Source organism: Cryptomeria japonica, chromosome 4, assembly GCF_030272615.1.
Source record: "Cryptomeria japonica chromosome 4, Sugi_1.0, whole genome shotgun sequence".
Lineage (NCBI taxonomy): Eukaryota > Viridiplantae > Streptophyta > Pinopsida > Cupressales > Cupressaceae > Cryptomeria > Cryptomeria japonica.
This window is the reverse complement of record NC_081408.1, coordinates 635,351,630-635,358,933: the sequence shown is the minus strand read 5'-3', so window position 1 is coordinate 635,358,933 and position 7,304 is coordinate 635,351,630.

Below are 7,304 nucleotides of genomic sequence, written 5' to 3'. Positions count from 1 at the left end.
GCCTTTTCATTGTTATTCAAATGAAAGATATTACCTCTAGTCTGATTACTGGTTGCAATTTCCAAACCAGTTCTATTCATGATTTTGCATTTTCCATTTTTAAATTGTAACTAAAATCCCTTCTCAACTAATTGACCAACACTTAAAATATTATGCTTTAATCCTTCAACATAGTAGACATTGTTAGTGTTATGCTTACCATCAAGAGATATTGAACCCTTACCTTTGATTGAATAGGCTTTGTCATCTCCAAATCTTTCTAAACCTCCATTGTATTCTTGAAAGTTCAAGAATTTGCCTTTGTCTCCTGTCATATGATGTGAGCATCCCGAGTCAATGATCCATTCATCCTTTGCTTCAACTTTAGCTGCTAGGGCTTGTTCTACCGGTTGAGCAGTAGGTGTCGATTGATCCTCTATTATAGCAACAAAACCCCATCTATTGTCTACTAGATCCTCATCAAAATCATTAGTCACACCTTCATCAACAATGTAACAAGATTTGTCTTTGTTCTTCTTAAATCTATATCTCTGATATTCAAGATTAGGCTTGTATGTTCTTCTTGCTTCTTCTCTTAGTCTAGCATGTCTATCAAGGCATCTCGAAGCCATATGACCAATCTTATTGTAGTTAAAATAGTTAAAGGGTGCTTTACCTTCATACTTACTTCCAACTAGACCTTTTGGAATTTTCCTTGCAAATAGTGCTTCAAGTTCTTCAAGTTCTTCATTCTCCTTCCTAGTTTCTTCAAGTTCTCTTGCATAAAAGGCTCTCCAGTCTGATTTATCAAATGATGGAGTAGATGATGTTGATGCTTTAAAGGCCAAATCTGTCTTTATAGTAGCAACAGGACCAAATTCCTCAATTTCAAAGGCTGAAAGTTTTCCAATCAATGTATCCCTAGTTACTAATGTATTAGGCATTGTTCTCAACTCATTTATAGCAGTAACCTTCATTTTATATGCTGGTGGCAAACCTCTTAATATTTTTGAAACAATTTCATCCTCACTCAAGGTTCTCCACAACATTTAATACCCAAAACAATTTCATTTACTCTTTCCATAAAAGCAAAAATCCTTTCATCTTATTCCATTTTCAGATGTTCATACTTGACTCAGAAGCTTTCAAGTTTTGCAATCTTAACTGTGGAATCTCCTTCATTTAGTGTTTCCAAATGATCCTAAATAGCTTTAGCAGTAGACCTATCTGACAATCCCATGATTTGTTGATTTGATAATGTGCTCAAAAGTGCTACTCTTGCTTTGCAATCATTCTCTTCATCTTTAGCTAAGGTAGTTGGAGCAGTTTGACTAGCTACAACAACAGTATAACCATTCTTTGTAACTTCCTAGTTGTCTTTACCAATGCAATTCAGATGTGTCTCCATCCTAATCTTCCATATCCCATAGTTGGTTCCATCAAGTTTAGGATTGTCCTTTCTAAAATAATTAGTGGACATTGGATCTCCTCAAGTTGTTAAACTTCTGCAAAAGAGGACTAGGCTCTGATACCAATTGTTAGGTCCTGGAGACAACTAAGAGGGGGTGGTGAATTAGTTGTCTAATAAATTTAAACCAAAAACCATTTAACCAGCTTAATGCTGAATACAGATGAACCAATTAGGTAAGCCGGTAGACAGTGTTAATAGTAAATTACTATACCAGTAAGGATTAATGCATGAAACATAAACATAAAGTCATCTACAACACATAACACCAATATTTGTACGTGGAAACCCTAAAAGGGGAAAAACCACAGTGGGAAACCTTACCCACAATCAGATGATACTACTGTAGATAGTAAGTGTACATAAATGGGGTCTGCACATGCAGAAAGGCCAATAGCCTAGAGCTCACTACTCAAACACAAAATGGGAGTCACACTGACTATAGTTGGATGGTTAAATCCAATAAGAATGTACTGCACAAAATAGCATCTTCATATGCTTGATTTAGTACCAGTGTAATGCTGATAAGCTTCTAAAAACCTAGCTTCACCTTCAAATGATGTCTTCATGTATACCTTTGCTAAATCTCACATATACCTTCACACAATTCTTTTTCGCATTCCACATTCGATCTTACAAATAAGATCTTACATTTATACCATAACCTAAGACCAATTTTAGTAGGTCGGCTCTACAAGATATTACAATAAAAAAAATTTACATATAATATCCGATGCAATAACTGATTGAACATGTCGGCTTAATTCATTTACAACAATAATAAATCATCTCCATAGCGTGCCATGTTGATCTAGAAAAGATAAACCTACTGGTGTAACCCTAGATAACCCTGGACCTATTTGCTGGTAAAAGCAAATATGCAAATATGAATATACCACTGATTAATTCTTCAAAACAAAGTATCCACATGGCGTCTTCGACATTACCAAGTGTCTTCCATATCATTCTAGGTACCGGTGAACATTATATCCTACCGGTGAACCATATACTAGTAACTGTGCAATAGTTGCTTGCTGGTGAATGTTGCTGGATCTCCAAAGTGCTAGTTTTCAGTAGGTGTTGACATCAATGACAAAACCATACCAAAATACCAACAACAAACACTTCACTGACACCGGCACCAGTAGGCTGGATGGATTTCTTTGGTTATCAGCATTGCAGGCTGACATGACTTTATCAATTTATAAGTATTGGAGGCCGACATAATTTAGGAGATCCGAAATTGGCAATTGTTTTTGATATTCATGTGTTTATGTTATTGACCCAACATGTATATTCATATTGTAATTATCTTTGTAAGATGACATAAGGCATGATGAATTGTAAAGGGTATATAGGTCAGTTGATTAGATCATTTTTAAATATGTAGGAGGTAAGGGCTATGGATATGTAATGTAATGCAAAACATATGAGATAGATAATGTATGTGAGGATATTTATGTAAGAGGTTATTCCAGTAAAGGGTTTAGGGTTTCATATCGGAATAGAAAGAGCTTAACCGGAACTGTATTCGAGCATAGAATATGATATCGTTGCAGTTTAATCATTTCTTCAGATTGTAGTTTGGATTTGTATGTAGTCAGTGAGGCTCCTTTTGTGATTGACAAATGTGCTCTATGCTATAAGCCTTCCTGCAAGTGCATGCCCCTATATTTTGTAATATCTCTTCATATGGCCAATGGATTGATATTGTTGGTCACAAATCCCACCGTGGTTTTTCCTCTTTGAGGTTTTCCACGTATAATTTTTTCTATTATGGTATTCATTTGTGTGATTGTATTATTGGTTGCTTTACTTCTTTCAATTCTATATGTACCAATATACCAGTTGGTGAATGCATGTTTTAATAAGGCTAAAATTGATGATTCCGATAGAACACTAATTCACCCCCACTCTCTATATTCTTAGATTCCAACAATTTGTATCAGAGCCTTGTGCATCAGAGGAGATTTAACAAATTGAGGAAGATCCTGAATCCAAAATTCATTTATATGAGTTTGGAAAAACAACTTGAGGTAGCACTTGAAGATTATGATGTTGAAAGGATGAAGAACTTGAAGTTACAAGATGAATTGAATCTTGCTCAAAAATTCATTCTTGTCCTACAGGAGATACTGTCATATGTTCAAGCAAGGAGGAAGGAACTTTTTTAGAATATGGATAATGAAGAGAAAGATGCACTTAATTAGAGATGTCTAAAGTTGAGCTAGGAGAACATGGTCATGAGGAATGAAACACAAGCTATAACAATGAATATGTCTAAAGAGATTGAGGACTGGAAGAAAATATTGTTATATCTCTGAAAAACAAATTTGAAGAATGTGGAAGGTTGGTTCATGAAAACTATATGCTAAGAAATAATTTAATACAAGCCTAGAGTAATGAATAAGAACTTGAGAGACAAATGATAATTCTGAGAGATGATCTGGCTATTGCAAGTGAGTATAAAAAAATTTTCAAGATTACTTCAGCACAACTAGATGAGTTATTGAAGAGACAAACGTAGAATAGAGATTCAAGTGGATTTGGATTTGAACAAGGTCAAAGTTTTGATACTGCAAATGAAGATCAAAGCCATAAGGCATCGGTAAGGTAGCTTAATGCTTACAAATTTAATGGTAGATACTTTGTTTGTAATACATTTGGTCACATGGCTAGGCAATGTAGAAATAGAGCAAATCAGAACCTTGATTATGCTCTTGGTGAATGTTGTAAATGCAATAAGTATGGTCATAAGACAGAAGATTGCAAAATGAATTTTACATGTTATGCATGTGGAAAATTGGGACATGTGGCTAATCAGCGCACATCAAGCAATTATACTAGTTTTAGCAAAGCAATTCAAAAGAACAATGTAACATGTTATGCATGTAGTGAGGTTGGACATATTCCTAAGTTATGTAGAAGTAGAAATCCACCCATTGGTAATGATAGATCAAATGATAAAGGAAAAGAGAAGGTTAATGAAATCCGAAAAGATCATACCCAGAGATGGGTCAAGAAATCAGAAGAACAATTAAGAGATGGAAATGCACAGTTTACTCAACCAATAGAGGAGGTTTCTCCTGCACTGACAGGAAGCTCATCTGGTAACTAAGGAAAATGCATTAGGGGTAGTCAAAATTCATGAAGATAATGCATATGCCCCAGGAAGAGCTTTTGGAAGATGTTCCAGACATTGGAGATGTTTAATTGAGATCTAGTATCCTCCACCGGAAGTCATTCATATCAATGATGGATTAGGGTTTCTTGGAGGTGAAAAGGATGAATTCACTTCATTTCTTATCACTTTGCATTTAGAGAGATTCAGAGCAATTCAGAGGAAGTCTAAGGAGATTCAGTGCAATTGATATCATCTTGAGTGATTTCACCATCGATCAGAAGAGTTCTTTAGGGTTTGTCACTAGCAACTATTCACAGGTATTTATCTTTCATCATGGAAGTGGGATCATCATCTGAACCTATGTTAATTGCAAATCCTACTGTAGTTGAGGTCAAGGACCATCCCAGGCCTATTTTCAAGTGATATTTGTATATTGTTACCCTAGAGGATTCAGTTGGTGCATTTTCCCATGTCCCAGAAGGAGTCATGTATGCAGAAGATGTCAAAGCTTACATTCACTATCATAATGAGGATTTAGGAATGAGTGATATTAGGAGCATGTACATGGATGATTTAATGGGAGATTCTAGAAAGATTAAGCCTAAGTACCAGCATATTGAGGATCTAAGGTTTACCGACATTCTAGATATTCTAGAATTTGAAGTTGAGATTGTTAGATATATTTTGAGCAGAGTCCATGGAGAGTTTATCTAGTTAGATAGACCATATAAGATTTCAAAGGAGGCCATAAGGGCCATCACCAATTTACCGCAGGTTGGACAACATCCCGAGAAGAAGGTTTCTAATGATCAGGTCAACAAGATCACCGACATAACATCAGACAAGTGATCAATGAGTGATAGTACTATCATAGATAGAGATATCGGATTTAGAAGCATGGTCATAGGTTACAAGGTAACTCAATCAAACCGACTGAATATTGTTTCTAGCTCCTGCATTTATGCAACTCATAAAATAATGAGGGAGAATGAGAAGTTATATCTATGTGGTTGGATGTTGGATGAATTGTTGATTAACCTAGGAAAGATCAAAGGAGAGAAGAAAGGAACATTCCAGTATGGAGACCTAATTGTCTACTTAATGCTATTTTTCATCAATGAGACTCCCAGTTTTGGAAAAAGACAATGGGTATTCAATATCCCAGTAGGGAGGCAACTAAAACAATCAATTTCTACATTGGGTAGTCAGAGAGATGACAAAGTGCGGGGTTACTTTAAAGCATTTCAGAAGGCTATGAATTCTAGGGGGAGGGTTCCAAAGCACATTGTTGAGAAGTACTCAACTGAGATATGCTTCATGGTCAAGAAATATAAAACTTTGGTGGAAGTTGTAAAGCCCCGATAGCTTTGGATTGAGGAAATGGGTTATGAAGCTAATGCACAGATCCTAGATGCTTATGCACAAATGCTAATTGATGCACCTATAGATGAAACTGTAAAAAATTTTGGTACTACTAAGAAGAAGAAGCAAGAGGTTGAAATTAGGTTCAACTAGAGGAAGAGGGAGAAGCAGGAAGGAAAGGCAAGTAAATTTGTTGAAAATGTTTCACAGGACATTAAGGCATTGATTGATGTTATTCCAGAGAAAGGGAGAAAAAGAAAAGAGCCAGAAATATTCATTGAGCCAATTGTAGTATAATCTACATCTGATGATGACACATCCTTATCATTCAAGAGGGTATTAAGGAAGAAAACTGAAGAGTCTAAGGTAGAAGCTAAGAAGAAACCAGTTAGGAAAGTTATTATCAGGGTACTGACACATAAAAGAGCACTTAAAGAAACACCTTTAGCCCCATCTAATACTGGAAGGAGGAAGAAGAAGGATGACACCGATCTTGCACTTATATTTGGTAATGTAACTATTATTCCACCCAGAACTTGTGCAGAATTAGTCGATGAAATAACTAAAGACGATATGTTGAAGAATGTACAATTTATTATGAGCATTTAGATGATCTTGAACAAAGAGAAGTAGAGGAATCAATTTTATTGTATTTGGATATTTATAAGAAATCCTTGTTAGAAATTGAAGACCAAATACCGACACAGTTATATGACATTTTAGACGCTAGAATATTATGAGCAATGCAAGAGGATAGACATATAAAGATTAAGGAATTGTTATTTGTTTATGTCTCTCTTACTCCAAAGGAGATGGACAAGACACTTGAGGTTGCAGATGGAAATATTTTTCACAACAACCATAGAATAGTAAGTCTTATGTTAGGTAGGGTCAATGAGATAGTGAAGTAGACACACAAGGCATGGGTTAAGTTGTTTGAAGAAAACTGCAATTTTTATACTTCACCAGAACCTAAGACGGATACTACAAACATCTCGGTTGAAGGGAAAGGTAAAGGTATTGTGGGTACTTCACCCTCAATTTTGAAAAATATTAAGATATTGGATATAGAGCCATCGGTAGAGACTAATGTATAGGCAAATGTTGAGATATGGGAAAAATCAGAGAGTATAAAGGTTGCAAATGTACAGGCTACTAATGTTGAGGACAACATTCCTTCGGATCAGAATGTATAGGATGAGGACACATTTCCTAAGGAGGAACCAGTAGTAACTGAGACTGCACCAAGTGGTGAAGCCACTAGTGCAAGTGAGGAAGCTATAAAATTTAAACCATTAGAGGAGAAGAAAGGGGAATCCAGAAAGGAACCGGTAGTGAGTCCATCATTGTTGTCAATTGACACCTCGTGGG